Source organism: Eumetopias jubatus, unplaced genomic scaffold (assembly GCF_037043125.1).
Source record: "Eumetopias jubatus isolate StellerSeaLion01/CBP00866 unplaced genomic scaffold, mEumJub1_p1.0 scaffold_11, whole genome shotgun sequence".
Lineage (NCBI taxonomy): Eukaryota > Metazoa > Chordata > Mammalia > Carnivora > Otariidae > Eumetopias > Eumetopias jubatus.
In genome coordinates this window covers 28,361,877-28,379,734 of record NW_028274817.1, presented here as the reverse complement: position 1 = coordinate 28,379,734, position 17,858 = coordinate 28,361,877, and the positions used below count along the sequence as shown (strand labels likewise).

Below are 17,858 nucleotides of genomic sequence, written 5' to 3'. Positions count from 1 at the left end.
AGGCCCACTGACCTTTAAAAGTGTAGGCTTTAAGCCCTGCCAGTTCCAAGAACTCAAGAAATTTGGCCCTTTTGCTTTCCAGGCCAATTGCTATGGAGAGTCATTTTCCCAGCATACTCCCTTGTGTGCTAGTCTGTCTCTCACCCTTCTCTGTGACTCTGGCTCTTTCCCTACCGCAGTGGCCACGATCTGTTTCTCTCCCAAACCACATCTCCATGCTTCCTACCATCTTCGATGTGTCCTCTTCTCTACTTTTAGTTGTGGAGTTATTTCTGCCAGTCTTCAGGTTGATTTCGGGGATATTTAGGATGATCTGATAGTTATCTAGATGTACTTGCAACAGGAGGTGTCCCTAGGGTCCACCTATTCACGGCCATTTTCTCTCTGGTTATTTTATTTTATTTTAATTTCATTTTTAAAGATTTTATTTATTTATTTGACAGAGAGAGAGAGTGCGCACAAGCAGCGGGAGAGGGAGGAGAAGCAGGCTCCCTGTGGAGCAGGGAGCCCGATGTGGGGCTCGATCCCGGGAGCTTGGGATCGTGACCGGAGCTGAAGGCAGACACTTAATGGACTGAGCCACCCAGGCACCCTTATTTTATTTTCTAAAAGATTTATTTGTTTATTGGGGCCCCTGGGTGGCTCAGTCGTTAAGTGTCTGCCTTCGGCTCAGGTCACAATCCCAGGATTCTGGAATCGAGCCCCACATCGGGCTCCCTGCTCTGTGGGAGGCTTGCTTCTCCCTCTCCCACTCCCCCTGCTTGTGTTCCCTCTCTCGCTGTATCTCTCTGTGTCAAATAAATTAATTTAAAAAGAAGATTTATTTGTTTATTTTAGAAAGAGAGTGGGGGAAAGGGCAGAGGGAGAGAGAATCTCAAGCAGACTCCCTGCTGAGTGCAGAGCCAGATGCGGGGCTTGATTCTACTGCCCTGAGATCATGTCCTAAACTGAAACCAAGAGAAGGACACTTAACCAACTGAGCTACCCAGGTGCCCCTCTCTGGTTGCTTTAATAGTTTGTATATCTTCTATTGACCTTGAATAATATCTTTTTCCTTGTATTATCATATTCATTATCTTTTATTTTTACACATCCCATCATGTTGTGTTCTTTACTTTTTTCTTGACTGCAATAGGTTGGGGTGCAGTTTGGCTTAGAGCATACTATCATGGTCCAATTTCCCATATTACATATAACTGGTTGAGGAAGCATCGAGGCCATAGTCATGGCTACTCGTACCACAGGTTCATGCAAACATCTAGCAGTAATAAATGTAATTTGGTCCATTCTACTAGCATATCCTTAAGAACATGTTTTTCTTTTCTCTTAAGGGGGCTCTCTATAGCTTATGGGCTATGGGCTCTATTCTCCCTTTTGATATTGGGAAACTGCAAAAGTGTGGTAACCCAACATCATATTCTTTTTTAAGTGCCAATGTAGTAAAAGTATTAATACATTTAATAAAATGTATTAAATCTGATAGCATTTTTCAAGTAAATCAAGGCTACCTTATTTATTTATTTATTTGACAGAGAGAGAGAGAGTGCACAAGCAGGGGGAGCGGCAGACAGAGGGAGAGGGAGAAGCAGGCTCTCCGCTGAGCAGGGAGCCCGATGTGGGGCTCAGTCCCAGGACCCTGGGATCATGACCCGAGCCGAAGGCAGACGCTTAACCGACTGAGCCACCCAGGCGCCCCAAGGCTACCTCTTGAGTCTCTGTCCATCTAACTTCCCTATTCTTCCTAATTGTATCATAGATAGGTTTTCATATCATCCCTACGTGCAGTATGTGGTGTTTCCTATATCCAAACAGTCTTACCAGTTTATGAGCTTCTTTTGTGGTAGGAGATGTTATGTAGTTTATCTTGTTCATCACTGGGTTTGGTATTTTTCTACCTTCAGAGAACCAAATTATGTCTAGAAATTTTACTGTAGTGTGGGGTCTGTGGACCTTACGTGGGTTAATTGTCCATCCTCTGAGTGTAAGGAATTCAGTTCACCCAATTTTGACCTTAATCTGTTCTTCCACATTATTACCATAAGTAAGGATGTCATTAATAGAGGAAATAATGGTTTGTTTATGTGTTGTGTTTTCCTGAAAGGCCTGGATGTCTTGTGTTAGAAGGTGGCAGGGTTTTGTTGGGTTGTTAAAGTATCCTTGTGGTAACATAGTAAACTGATAGTGTCTGCCTTGCCATATGAATGCAGTCATGGGTTGATCTTCCTCATCAATTGGAATAGTAAAGAAAATGTCAGATAAGTCTATCACTGTATATTAAGTTCCGGATCCAGTGGTGCTGTAGTTTGTGATAGTGCCTGTGTTTGGGAGTGCTCCCTCAATTTTGGGAGGGTGTCTGTTTAAATTCCTATAATTTACTGTAAATCTGTATGATCCATCTAGCTTTTTAACAGGTAAGATTGGGTGAAAATAGTAGGAACAATAATTTGTTCCTATAATAGTTCCTGAATTTTGTTCTTAACTTGAATATGTCCTCCCTTAAGATTATAGTGGGGTGTATTTGTTATTTTAAATGGGGTGAGCAGGGTTCCTGGGTGGCTCAGTTGGTTAAGCAACTGCCTTTGGCTCAGGTCATGATCCCAGGGTCCTGGGATCAAGTCCCACATCGGGCCCCCTGCTCAGCAGGGAGCCTGCTTCTCCCTCTGCCTGCTGCTCCCCCCGCTTGTGCTCTCTCTCTCACTCTCAAATAAATAAATAAAAATAAAAATAAATAAATGGGGTGGGCAGTTTAATTGCAGTTCATTTTGGTATAGCTAAGGTATTCTGTGGAATGGTTATATCTTTGTTGTTTACATCTTGTATTATTACATCTATTTCAAGAATGTTTTCTAAATTGGGCCCTACAAGGCATTTGTCCTCATGGGTGGTATATCATTAGTTAAGACTGTATGTACCCATGTCCATGGGATTAATTTTCCTCCTAATCCTTCACTTAGTCTCTTTGATTGGTGAAGTTTTCTAAATTAGGGGGTTATCCTTGTATCATTGTTATTTGGGATCCTGTATCTAACAGCATAGTAGTATATGTAATATTTTTATTTATAAAAGGCGTTTTATAGATATGGGCACTGTAACAGGGATAATTGTCTCTGACTTGGGCAAAGAGATGGAGTCCCTGTATGGGGCTCATGGGGCTTTCTGCGTTTCACCTATCAGTGGCATGTCTATTTATGGGACTAGGTTTTATAATGGGGTAGTATTTACAATAAATGGATTCATGGGTCTACATGTTGGTTTATTTTCTATTGGTCTATTTCCCCCCCAAAATGGGTGTTTCCATCTTTCTGCCGCTGTAAATAGTTTCTGGGGTTCTTATTTGGATTAAAGTTCTCCTGTATTTTTAGCACCTTCAAATACTGTAAATAGTGCTGTTCTATCCTGTGGAGGTGCAGCTGTTAGAATGACCTTTTAAATTGATTCTCTTGCGCGGCGCCTGGGTGGCTCAGTGATTGAGTGTCTGCCTTCGGTTTGGGTCATGATCTCCCACTCCCCCTGCTTGTGTTCCCTCTCTCATTGTGTCTCTCTGTGTCAAATAAATAAATGAAATCTTAAAAAAAATAAATAACTTGATTCTCTTGCTACTGTGTGTAGTAGTGAGGGTGTCTGTCCCCTATCATAAGTCATAGTTAATAGTCCTAATCTCATTACATTAGTAGCTTCCCCTGCTGTTTTTCATTGAGATGTTTTATGGGGTAATGTATTAGGTATAGGCCATATTAATCTCCAGGTTGCTGCTGTCCAGTCAGAGATCTTTGTATATCAATATACTTTTTTCCAAATGCTCTAAGGTGTTCATTAAATTTAGCATCAGTGGTAATGGGTCTGAGTTTCACAGTTTCTGCTCCTGTGAGGATCAGGTTGTGTCCTCTTTTGGACTATAAATGTAGTAGCCACTGGGTTTCTGTGTTAAAATCAGTTTGTTGGAATTCCATTCTAATTTTTGTCATTTCTTGCCTAGTATAAACTAGTCAGTGATTCTGATTGGTTCCATATTTTCATTTGTTGTAGTTTTGTCTATTTTCATAGGTCTAGTTTTTAGTAAGTTAAAATTTACCAGGATCAAAAGGGTTAAAGTAATCATCATTGTTAGGGTGTGGATTGGTGCTATTAAGAGCAAAAAGGTCTAGGTTTCTTCCTACTCTGGAGATTATTTTACATACTAGTACTTTTCCTCATAGTCTGTCAGTATCTGTGTTACTAAATATTCCTAATAAGAGTGATGGAATTTCTTCCTTATGTGCTTTTTTTTTTAAAAGAAAGCAATTATTTTATAAAGCATAATAAATGTATGGTATTCATGTTTATTAAAAGACAGATTGACAGGTTATACCTTAAAATGTCCAGTAATATGCTGGGTTTTGTTGATGTTTTGGCTTCTTCATAGTCTTTTTTTATATACATAATATTATATTAGTTTCAGGCCTATAACCTAGTGATTTGACAATTCTGTATATTACTAAGTGCTCACCATAGTAATGTAGTTACCATCTATCACCATACAAAGTTATTATAATATTATTGACTATATTCTCCATGCTGTACCTTTAATCCTTGTGACTTACCCATTTTACAAGTAGAAACTTATACCTCTTAATTTTTCTCAAACGTTTTGCCCAACCCCCAGACCCCCTTATGTGCTCTTTTATTTTCCTTTAAAAAATACTGTTTATATTTTTGTATGAAAATAACGGCTGTACTACCATGTTTGCGTATATACCAATATTGGAAACAATTCAATAATGAATCACTTCTAAATCTTTTAAAGAACATACAAACATTGGGGCGCCTGGGTGGCTCAGTCGTTAAGCTTCTGCCTTTGGCTCAGGTCGTGGTCCCAGGGTCCTGGGATCTAGCCCTGCATTGGGCTCCCTGCTCAGCGGGGAGTCTGCTTCTCCCTCTCCCACTCCCGCTGCATGTGTTCCCTCTCTCGCTGTGTCAAATAAATAAATAAATCTTTAAAAAAAAAAGAACATACAAACATTAAAACACTGATTGATTATAGAAAGTAGAGTGGAGAGGGACGCCTAGGTGGCTTAGTTGGTTAAGCGTCTGCCTTTGGCTCAGGTCATGATCCCAGGGTCCTGGGATCGAGTCCCTCATCAGGCTCCTTGCTCAGCGGGGAGCCCGCTTCTCCCTCTGCATGCTGCTCCCTCTGCTTGTGCTCTCTCTCTCTGACCAATAAATAAATAAAATCTTAAAAAAAAGAGTAGTGCTCGCTTCGGCAGCACATATACTAAAATTGGAAGGATACAGAGAAAATTAGCATGGCTCCTGTGGAAGGATGACATGGAAATTCTTGAAGTGTTCCATATTTTTTAGGAATAGCATGGAGGACATTAGGAGAAGGAAGGGAAAAATGAAGGGGGGTGGAATCAGAGGGGGAGATGAACCATGAGAGACTATGGACTCCGGGAATCAAACTGAGGGTTTTAGAGGGGAGGGGGTTGGGGGGGATGGGTGAGCCCAGTGATGGGTATTAAGGAGGGCACATATTGCATGGAGCACTGGGTGTTATACGCAAACAATGAATCATGGAACACTACATCAAAAACTAATGATGTACTGTATGGTGACATAACATAATAAAAAATTTATACAAAATAAATATAGAAAAAAGAGTAGAGTGGAGGGAAAAAACCTTTAGCTATCATTTTCAGTAAAGAGAAGCACTCTGAGGAGAATCAAATCAATTAGTAATATTCATCTATATTGCAAAATAATACATACATAGAAAAGTTAGTGATCATACTGATTTTATTACTTTTTCTAAGCCATTTTATCTCCCTCACAGTCAATGCAAAGAAATAAAACAATATAAAGAAAAATATGTCCTCATTATTATTCACAATAAAAAAGGTCTGCTTCATTCTACAGGCCTGGGTATATTGTATAATATGGACCACTTAAAGGCTTAAGTGGATCAAAATACCATTTTGATTCTTACTGAATAGAATTTCATCCGTATTTGGTGATAGGACTAGCTCCATGGGAGCTGTAATGTATTGAAGCATTTCTTTGGTATCCCCAGATCTCACATTAAGTAAAAAAAAACCCTACTCAAGAAAAGATAACAATCGTCTGTCCATAAATTATATCCATAGGCTCCTTCTATTTACTTATTTATTTATTTAGAGTGCATGACAGGGGGGAGGGGCAGAGGGAGAGGTAGAGAATCCTCAAGCAGCCTCCGTGCTGAGCATGGAGCCCTATGTGGGGTTCGATCCCAGGACCCTGAAATCACGACCAGAGCTGAAATCAAGAGTCAGTCACTTAACCAACTGAGCCACCCAGACACCCAGGCTCTTTCTTTAGTGTAAGGTGGGAAAAGGGGCCCTTTTTCGAGTACATGGATACAAGCGTTGTTGTGGTCTAAAGATTGTTAAATTGATATTGTGTCTGCTATAAAGAACATAAGGTGTACATCAAAATGACTGCCAGATTAAGAAACTTCCACAACATGTTTCAGTTCTTCAAATAATTGAGCAAGTTCCTTTTCTAGGCTGATAGTCTGGTATTCGCATTGCTGCTGCCCATGAGACTCATCACCAGAGGTAAACGATTCAGTTGAACCACCTGGTAGCTGTTATGGTAACAGATGATATTTAAAAAAAATTTTTTTTTAAAGATTTTATTTATTTGACAGAGAGAGACACAGCGAGAGAGGGAACACAAGCAGGGGAATGGGGGAGGGAGAAGCAGGCTTCCCACGGAGCAGGGAGCCTGGATGTGGGGCTCAATCCCAGGACCCTGGGATCTCGACCTGAGCCGAAGGCAGATGCTTAACGACTGAGCCACCCAGGTGCCCCTAAAAATTTTTTTAATTTTTAATTTTTTTTGAGAGAGTGTGCATGAGCGGGGGTAGGGGCAGAGGGAGAGAAAGAATCTCAAGCAGGCTCACACTCAGCACAGAGCCTGATTTGGGGCTTGATGTCAGGACCCTTAGATCATGACCTGAGTCAAAATCAAGAGTCAGTTGCTTAACTGACTAAGCCACCCAGGTGCCCCATTAACAGATGATATTTTCATTTTTTGAAAGTTCAAGTTTGCTCTCTTGGTCTGTTGCAAGGGCAAAGTAGATAAGAAACTGGGTATCAAAGAAAGCTTTGGACGATTGTCATTGGCTACTTTAATAACAAGTACGCCATCTCTAACTGATGCAACAATAGCATGGAGCCCTTCAACATGTAGTAATTTTTTATTTTATTTTATTTTATTTTTATTTTATTTTATTTTATTTTATTTTATTATTATTTTTTTTTATTTATTTGTCAGAGAGAGAGAGCACACAAACAGGAGGAGCGGCAGGCAGAGGGAGAAGCAGTCTCCCAGCTGAGCAGGGACCCCGATTTGGGACTCAGTCCCAGGACCTCAGGATCATGACCTGAGCTAAAGGCAGACACTTGACTGAGCCACACAGGCGTTCCTGTAGTAATTTTTTAAATTAAGTGTTTAATTTCAATTCCAGTATAGTTAACATAGAGTGTCATATTAGTTTTCGGTGTACAATATAGTGATTCAATAATCCCATACATCACCCAGTGCTTATCAGGACAGGTGTACTCCATAATCCCCATCATCTATTTATTTCACCCATCACCCCTCCCCCACTTCCCCTCCGGTACCATCAGTTTGTTCTCTGTAGTTAACAGTCTGTTTCTTGGTTTGCCTTTTTATTTTTTTCCTTTCCTTATTTGTTTTGTTTCTTAAATTCCACATATGACTGAAATTATATATTTGTATTCTTCCGACTTATTTTACTTAGTATTATACTCTCTAGCTCCATCCATATTGTTGCAAATGGCAAGATTTCATTCTTTTTTATGAATGAGTAATATTCCGTTGTATATATACCACATTTTTCATCCATTCATCTATCAGTGGACACTTGAGCTACTTTCCATAATTTGGCAATTGTAAAAAATGCTACTATAGACATAGGGGTGCATGTATCCCTTTGAATTAGTGGTTTTGTATTTTTCAGGTAAATACCCAGTAGTGCAACTGCTGGATCGTAGGGTAGTTCTATTTTTAAATTTTTGAGGAATCTCCATACTGTTTTGCACACTGGCTGCACCAGTTTGCATTCCCACCAACAGCGCAAGTGGGTTCCTTTTTCTCCCAAGTGCTCGCCGGTACCTATTGTTTCTTGTGTTTTTGATTTTAGCCATTCTGACAGGTGAGGTGATATCTCATTGTGGTTTTGATTTGCATTTTCCTGAAGGATGTTGTACTTTGTCCGATCCTATTTTCTGTGTCTATTGAGATGGTTATATGGTATTTATCCTTTCTCTTCTTTTTTAAAAAAAAATTTTACTGGGCATATTCTGTTTTTTTTTTAAAAAGATTTTATTTATTTATTTGACAGAGAGAGCAAGAGAGCACAAGCGGGGGAGTGGGAGGCAGAGGGAGAAGGAGAAGCAGGTTCCCTGCAGAGCAGGGAGCTCGATGTGGGGCTTGATCCCAGGACCCTGGGATCATGACCTAAGCCAAAGGCAGACGCTTAACCAACTGAGCCACACAGGCACCCCATCCTTTCTCTTCTTGATGTGATGTATCACATTGATGTATTTGCAATCATTGAACCACCCTTGCATCCTGGCAATAAATCCCACTTGATCATGGTGGATGATTTTTTTAATGTATTGTTGGTTTCAGTTTGCTAGTTATTCATTTAATATTTTTACATCTATGTTTATCAGAGATATTGGCCTGTAGTTCTCTTTTTTGTGGTATATTTTCTAGTTTTGGTATCAGGGTGATACTGGCCTTATAGAATGAATTTGGAAGTTGTCCTCCTATTTTTTGGAGTAGTTTGAAAAGAATAGGTATTAACTCTTCTTTTTTCTTAATTATTTATTTTAGAGGGGAGCGGGAAGGGCAGAGGGAGAGGGAGAGAGAATCTTAAGTGGACTCCATGCTGAGCATGGAGCCTGACATGGGGCTCAATTCTACAACCCTGGGATTACTACCTAAGCCAAAACCAAGAGTTGGACACTCGACTGACTGTACCACCCAGGTGCCCCAGGTAGTCTGATAGAATTTGCCTATGAAGCTGTCTGGTCCTGAACTATTATATATATAGGGAGTTTTTTGATTACTGATTAAATTTCATTGCTGGCAATCACTCTGTTCAAATTTTCTTTTTTTTTAAAGATTTTATTTATTTATTTGACACAGAGAGACACAGCAAGAGCAGTAACACAAGCAGGGGGAGTGGGAGAGGGAGAAGCAGGTTTCCCACTGAGCAGGGAGCCTGATGTGGGACTCGATCCCAGGACCCTGGGATCATGACCTGAGCTGAAGGCAGATGCTTAACGACTGAGCCACCCAGGCGCCCTCTGTTCAAATTTTCTAATTCTTCCTGCTTCAGTTTTGGTAGTTTATGTGTTTCTAGGGATTTATCCATTTCTTCTAGGTTGTCCAATTTATTTGGCATATAATTTTTCATAATATTCTCTTACAATCCTGTGTATTTCTGTGGTGTCAGTTATTTCTCCTTTTTTTATTTCTGATTTTTAAAAAATTTTTATTTATTTATTTATTTAAAAGATTTTATTTATTTATTTGACAGAGAGCGAGTGAGAGAGCACAAGCAGGGGGAGCAGCAGAGGCAGAGAGAAAATCATGCTCCCTGCTGAGCACGGAGCCTGATGTGGGCCTTAATCCCAGGACCCTGGGATTATGACCTGAGCTGAAGGCAGAGGCTCAACCAACTGAGCCACCCAAGCGCCCCTATTTCTGATTTTTTTTTTAACTTGGGTCCTTTTTTTTTTTTGATGAATCTGGCTAGAAGTTTATAAATTTTGTTGATCTTTCAAAGAAGTAGCTCTTGGTTTCAGTGATCTGTTTTATTGTCTTGTTAGTTTCTATATCGTTTATTTCTGCTCTGATCTTTATTATTTCCTTTCTTCTGTTGGTTTTAGGTTTTGTTTATTTCTTAGCTCCTTTAGATTATATTATTTATTAGAGATTTTTCTTGCTTCTTGAGGTAGGCCTGCATTGGTATAAAGTTCCCTCTTAGAACTGCTTTTGCTGCATTCCAAAGATTTTTGGCTATTGTTTTCATTTTCATTTATTTCCATATAATTTTTTAAATTTCAAATTTGATTTGTTGGCTGAGCCATTCATTGTTTAGTAGCATGTTATTTAACCTCTATGTATTTGTGCTCTTTCCAGATTTTTTCTTGTTCATTTCTAGTTTCATGGTGCGATGGTCAGAAAAGATGCATGGTATGACTTTGATATTTTTGAATTTGTTGACACTTGTTGTGTAGCCTAATATGTGATCTGTTCTGGGGAATGTTTTGTGTGCACTTGAAAAGAAAGTGTAGGGTGCCTGGGTGGCAGAGTCAGTTAAGCATCTGACTCTTGGTTTCGGCTCAGGTCCTCATCTCATGGGTCGTGAGATAGAACCCTGTCTCCAGCTCCATGCTCAACAGGGAATCTGCTTGAAGATTCTGTCCCTCTGGCCTTTACCCCACTTGCATGTGTGTACTCTGTCTCTCTCTAAAAAATAAATAAATGATTTTTAAAAAGTAGGCCAATACTGTACTAAAACATTGTTTTAACAGAGAAAAACCAAATCATAATTTTGTATCAGTGTACTTTTGATATTAAAGCTCATTTTATTTAATTAAATTTATTCCAATTTTAGCTAGTCCTGATCGTGTATAAGATTACTTTCCAAAGATTCCTTTTTTTTTTTAAGTAGGCTCCACACCCAGAGTGGAGCTCAACATGGCACTCGAACCCACCATCCTGAGTTTAAGACCCAAGCCGAGACCAACTGAGCCAGCCAGGTGACCCCCAAAGATTCCTTTTTCATAAACCTTCTACAACTTTTTTTTTTTTTTTAAGATTTTATCTATTTATTTGGGAGAGAGAGTGCGGGTGTGTGAGTAGGGGGAGGGGCAGGGGAAAAAGAGAGAATCTCAAGGACTCTGTGCTGAGTGCAGAACCTGACTCAGGGCTTGATCCCAGGGCCCTGAGATCATGACCCCAGCCGAAATCAAGAGTCAGATGCTCAACCGACTGAGCCACCCAGGTGCCCCTACAACTTTCTTTTTTACATTGAGATTTTGTGCTGTTTTTCCTCTTCCCCAACCTCTCTTTAGGAAAAAAATTACTTTATTTTCACTCAATAAAATGCATTTCCATTCCTCATACCTTCTTTTACTGAAAACGTACATCTTACTTTTTTTTCAAATGGAGTTGTCTCCCTTATTTTTTTTAGTAGCTTTAACCACATGTTAATTGGAATTCTTAACTCTTAGAAACCTTTAGTCCTAGTGAAAACAAAGTAGTAAGCAAATGTGAATTGTCTGTTAATAGCAGCATTCTTTAGATTGGCAAATTATGAATACATTTCATGATTTCTAGAAACATATGCTTCTTTATAGTACAACCTTTCAATAAAGCATGAAGAATATTTACTAATAGTCCCAAATTTATCTTTACTTTCTCTTTAATTGGAAAGACAAAAGTAGATAAATCTATGCTCAGTAATTAATGTTTTATTATTTTATCTTATTTGGAAATAATGTAGATATTTAATGAATTTAACTTAACACCTCACTTAACCTAAAAGCAAAAGTTTAAGGTTTCAGGTTACCAAAATGATCTGAGCAAACATTTAAAAAGTTTACCTACAAACCTTTTTTTTAATTTACACCTTTTCCAATTTACTTGTTCTTAACACATGTTTAGATTGCCCACAAAAACTCCATTAGACATCAGACAAAGTCAACCATTATTTTTTTAGTTATTTATTGCTGAGAAATTTTTTAACAGAGGTAACATGGATTATTTTGATTTTAAATAAACCCAGGCAGAATAAAGGTTTTATATTTAATGCTAATAACTCTAAATGATATAGGAAATGGTTGGGGTTTGGAGCTGATGGCCAAGAAAGAATTCTTGAGACTTTTTTGGTGCAAAAAGTTGGTTTTATTAAATCACTGGGATGGGACCTGTCGGCAGAAAGATGTGCACTGGGGTCATGAGAAGTGGCTGACTGCATACTTTCAAGTTGGTAGGGGGTTAGGGATAGCTTAATTCTGAAAGAATTTTGGAAGCAAGGTTTCCAGGACCTTGAGGGGGCCAGCTATCTTTAGGAAGAGGTCATTTACTACGTCTAGTAAAACCCTAATCGTGAGACCCTTCAGATGTATCTCAGTGGGCCATATGCTTAGGGGATGATTACAAACATATATCTTGGGGGGTAGAGATAAAGGAAGTGTCCAAAGAAATTTTTGTATGTTAAAGTAGACTCAGGATACTGGGAGGCGGGCTAAGATTGCCTTTTGCCCTTAGGAAACCATCAACGTTGAGGCAGTTTAGTTCCTAGAAGAAGGTCTCCCTGCTTCAAGGACTTGTCAGTGGGCTGTAGGAGTTAAGGAAACTTAATTTTTTTCTTTTCCCTTTACTTCCCACATCATAAAGACATGTCTATTTTTGGGGCACCTGGGTGGCTCAGTTGTTAAGCGTCTGCCTTCGGCTCAGGTCATGGTCTCAGGGTCCTGGGATCGAGCCCCACATCAGACTTCCTGCTCGGTGGGAGGCCTGCTTCTCCCTCTCCCACTCCCTCTGCTTGTGTTCCCTCTCTTGCTGAGTCTCTCTCTGTCAAATAAATAAATAAAATTTAAAAAAAGACGTCTATTTTAATTAAACCAACAACATTAAATTAGCTTTAATACTTAATATTTTCCAGGACGCCTGGGTGGCTCAGTCATTAAGCGTCTGCCTTCGGCTCAGGTCATGGTCCCGGGGTCCTGGGATTGAGCCCCGCATAGGACTCTCTGCTCCGCGGGAAGCCTGCTTCTCCCTCTCCCGCTCCCCCTGCTTGTGCTATTTCTCTCGGTCAAATAAATAATAAATCTTTAAAAAAATACTGAATATTTTCCAAGATCATGTGAACCTGAAATTCATTTGGATTGTCTTTATTTTATTGTTGGGAATTTTTATGAATACTAAATTTATATAAGCATGTAATTTTCTAGAAGTCAATTAAAGTTCTTTTACAAATTAATTTTAGCAATATCATTGGGAGGTAGAAAGATATCTCACATTTACTGTGTGTGTGTGTAGACAACATAAACGGTATATACAATATACAAAGATATTATAGCTTTTGTTTGTACTAGTATCTTTGTCTCTTTTTTAAGATTTTATTTATTTGACAGAGAGAGAGAAAGCACAAGTGGACAGAGCGGCAGGCAGAGGGAGAGGGAGAAGCAGGCTGCCCGCTGAGCAGAGACCCCGATGCAGGGCTTGATCCCTGGGATCATGACCTGAGCCCTGAGCGGAAGGCAAACGCTTAACCAACAGAGCCACCTAGTCACCCCAGTACTAGTATCTTTGGAGATGACATTACAGGCCCAATTTCCAAGCATCTTTCTTTACTTCTGCTGAAAAACTTCTCCCTTAAGTTTGCATTTGAAAGAATGGCTCTTAGGTCCTAGAGAAGATGGGGAGGGGGAGAAAATGTACATCACAAAGGCCCTGAGAAAGTACCTGCGTTTTCTCTAAGGTGGTGTTTTTTGGGGGCATATTTGCCTGTTATCAGAAGTGCTAAAATGTGGACACAGGAGCCTTTTTTTGAAGTTTTAATTTTTAGAAGTCCTCTCCCTCTGCTCTATTCTTCAGTCTCCGGTGATTCTGGGCTGTGTTTGCATTTCAAAATCATGATAAGATTTATAATTTCAGCGGAAAGAGAAAGAATGCAGATTTTTTTCTGAGAGTTTCAAGGTAATTGGTATTTAACATTTTCTTTCTGTTTTCTTTTTTTTAAAGATTTTATTTATTTATTTATTTATTTATTTATTTGAGAGAGAGAGAAACAGCATGAGAGGGGAGAGGGTCTGAGGGAGAAGAAGGCTCCCTGCTGAGCTGGGAGCCCGATGTGGGACTCGATCCCAGGAATTATTTTCTTTCTGTTTTCTTAAGTGCCAAACAATTTGGTCTAATATTCTAATATAATATCTTTATAATATCTACAAGTATTTTGAGAGGAATAGGTGGGGTTTGGGGGTTGGTAAAGATAGGTGTGTTTTGATTTGTTTCTAGAGTTGCATTTCTGGTTTTGTATAGATTTGCAAGATAAAGACAGTTGTTTCTAATTCCCCCAAAGAACTGGATTACCGCCTGACTATCTGGAGATTGACCTGCTTCTTTAAAGTTGCTTCCACCAGGGAGATTGTTAACTAAATGGGAATTAGAAGATTTATGCTTTTGTAATGTCTGTATAAAGCATTTTAACAAAAACCTTTCTGAGTATGCGATTCAACTTCGGCTTCTATTAGCCCCTGAATATTGGCCTTTAGCTGATCACTTGTAGGATGACCTAAGAGAAATTTTGTTCCTTTGTGACGGTGTGGGGTGGGTGGTTGTGAATGGCCACTAATCTAATTTGTCTCTAAATTTTTGGAAAAAAAATCTATTTAAATTCAATTTTATTAAACTCTCTAAATTTGGTAAAATCTTCTCAAAGGAGAGGTTAAAGGGCTTTATAATTTAAAGGGTCTGCTGCTATCCAGAGGACATGAAATTTATTTTTGGTGGGGGTCTATGATGTGTCTGCAAGGGATGTTGCATAGGAATGCCTGAAGCTGGCAGAGATTGACTACAGAGCCCTAGAAGATAGGAGCAAAATGAGCCTTACTGCTAGTCTCAGGGGCTTTTGTTCAATTCATTTCTGGCTTTTAGCATTTACATGAGCAGCCTGTATACTTTGGGTCTCAACATTAGGCTGGTAGCCATCTAAATTTTGCAGGGGAGGGGAAGTTAAAATAGGAAGATGGGGCTGGAATTGAAGAAGGGGATTTACGTTGGATATAGACATTAATTTTTATTTTAAGTCTAATCTGTTTTCTTTCATCTTGTCAAAGGAGTCCCTAAGGCCAGCTGTTATACTAATAAGACAGTTGAGAGCACTCTTTAATTTTTTTTCTTTCAAATATAACCAAATTAAAAGATCCATTGTATGGCCATTGACAAGTAGAATCTATTGATTTTTTTTAAATAAAGATTTTATTTATTTATTTGTCAGAGAGAGAGAGCGAGCGAGGGAGAGAGCAAGCACAAGCAGGGGGAGCAGCAGGCAGGGCACAAGCAGGCTCCCCGCTGAGCAAGGAGCCCAACGTGGGGCTCGATCCCAGGACCCCAGGATCATGACCTGAGCCGAAGGCAGACGCCCAACTGACTGAGCCACCCAGGCGCCCCAGATCTATTAATCTTAATAGTGATTTAAACCAGTAAGCCTTTTTAAGGCTTAACTATGGACATAAGAGGCATACCCAAAGACAGTGTAAAAAAAAAAAAAGGGCAGCCCAAACAAGGTTCAGAAAGTTCACTTCCCAAAGATGGTCTAAGAAAGCAAAGGCCTTTGTTGTACAGGTGGTTAATTTATTCCAATATAGCAGTCTTTCACGGTGTCAGAATGGAGAATGTTCTCAGGTGCCAGTCTCAAGCCCCCCCTTCCCAATAAAGGAGTCTTTGAGTTAGGTAGGAAGTGCTCTAACAGCTTTTAAGTGCTTTACCCACGCCCACTAATTTTGTGGCTTTGGCTTTCAAGGTGTCCATTAGCAACAGGCTTTACCTCCTGTGCTTCATTAACCCACATCAAAGTTTGTCTTAAGTGACACTGGTCTGATGAGAAATGTGCACTCATCAGTCTGTGAGCTTGCCTTGAACAGCAGGCTTATTAGGGTCTATGCTTGTATTCCTACCCTATCGTTTTCCCTCCTTATGACAAATGATACAACAGACAAAGACAAAGTAAAACAAAGACCATCTCTGGAAAGAAATGGATCACTACTCTACCAAATTTACTGAGTCCCTAAGCCCAAGGAACTAGTTCCACAGATATTCTTTCCTGCTAATCTAAATATATATATAAAAGGCTTTTATCACTCTTGCTTCACTAGATTCCATAGACAGAGATTCCAGGAGGCTGACATGGTGAGAAATCTTACCTTCTCCTGGCTGTATGTCAGATGCCCAAGGACCTGTAGAATTTTTGGAGCAAATATCCAGTGGAAGTTTATCCTGCCAAGTATGGCAACTGTTGGGGAAGAAAAAATTTACTCTTTAAGGGTCTTCTAGCTGGTCTAACAATTAAGTTGTCATGAAACATATTAAAGGGACAAAATCAGATTTAATTACAAATGTACAGGGAATCCACACAGACATGAGATTCCAGATAGTTGGGCAAAGTGAGGTAAATATGTCCCAGAACTAAGGAGAAGGGAATGGGGTCTGGTACTTGAAAGGGAAGGAAAGCAATTCACAGGAAGATGAAAAAGAGTAATGTTTGGTAATAAGTGTTTGCTAAACCATCTAGAAATAATGGATCACAGAAAGGACTTTGATCAAACAGGTCTTGTTGGTTCTTCCCTGTCTACCATGTCATATTATAATATAGATATCTATATTGATCACTCTCTTTCTGGAAGAAGTCCTCTATATTCTTTGAGACAGTTAGGGGGAAGGTCAAATTTTCTTCCTGAGTCCTTTGGGCATTGATTATTTTCAGCTCAAAATAATCTTCCTGCCAAAGAGGCACATATTGGGGTGGCCTGCCCTGGGCCCCTACATGTGGAAAATAAAAAACACATACTTAAATAAATGATGGGTCAAATTTTAAAAATACAAAGGAAATTAGAAAATATCTTGATACAAATGAAAAAGTAAACACGCCATATGGAAAATATGAGCTGCAGTGAAAGCAGTGTGGAGATAAATTTACACTTGTAAGCAGCTTATTTATTTTTATATTTAAAATTATATTTTTTTAGAGAGAGGAGGAGAAGAGGAGCAGAGGGAGAGGGAGAAAGACAGAATCCCAAGCAGACTCCACGCTGAGTGCAGAGCTTGATGCAGGGCTTGATCTCAAGACCTGAGCTGAAATCAAGAGTTGGCCGCTTAACCACCTGAACCAGTCAGGCTCCCCATCACTCTCTTTCTTTTTTTTTTTTTTTTAAGATTTTATTTATTTGTCAGATAGAGAAGAGAGAGAGCACAAGCAGGGAGAGTGGCAGGCAGAGGGAGAAGCAGACTCCCTGCCGAGCAGGGAGCCTGACACGGGACTCGATCCTGGGACTCCAGGATCATGACCTGAGCCGAAGGCAGTCGCTTAACTGACTGAGCCACCCAGCGCCCAGATCAATCATTTATAAAGCTAGTATGAAGGTTAAAACAAATGTAGTGAAATCAATTATATCTATGAAAGTAAGTCAAGAAATAGGAGTCACAGCTTTGGAAGTTATTCCCCATGATCTCCTTATTGATTACAAATAAATTTACAAAAAAAGTTAGTTAAGGGATACACAAAATAATATGATGTAAAATATGACATCATTTTCATAAAATGTGGATGGGGTAAAAATGTAGTGCTTTTAGAATGTGTTCACACTTAGGCAACAATCAACTAGGACTGCTGTACACATAGGATGTTATATACCAACCTCATAGTCACCAGAAACCTATTAACAGATGCACAAAAGGAATCCAGGCATAGCACTAAAGAAGGTCATCACACCACAAGACGAGAGAGCAAGAAAGGAACATAGAAGAACTGCAAAATAACCAGAAAACAATTAACAAAATCAAAATAAGTACATACTTATCAATAATTACTTTAAATGTAAATAGACTACATGTTCTAATCAAAAGACATAGGGTAACTGAATGCGTAGAAAAAACAAGACCCATCTATATGCTGCCTACAAGTGACTCACTTCAGACCTAAAGACACCAACAGAATGAAAGTGAAGGGATAAAAAGATATTTCATGAGAATGGAAACAAAAAAGCTGGGGTGGCAATACTTACATCAGACAAAAT

At 39.3% G+C, this 17,858-nt stretch overlaps 1 long non-coding RNA gene, 1 other non-coding gene and 1 pseudogene across 2 annotated transcripts in view; 2 read left to right on the top strand and 1 right to left on the bottom strand.

Annotated features, from left to right (window-relative positions):
• Window positions 1–17,858, top strand: part of LOC148162987 (uncharacterized) — a 65,876-nt gene that overhangs the window by 27,071 nt on the left and 20,947 nt on the right. The window lies entirely within an intron of this gene.
• On the top strand, window positions 5,228–5,334 carry LOC114197017 (U6 spliceosomal RNA). The gene has a single exon (XR_003606845.1). It is a non-coding gene; the product is annotated as a U6 spliceosomal RNA (small nuclear RNA).
• Window positions 6,458–7,209, bottom strand: LOC114196979 (ragulator complex protein LAMTOR3 pseudogene; annotated as a pseudogene).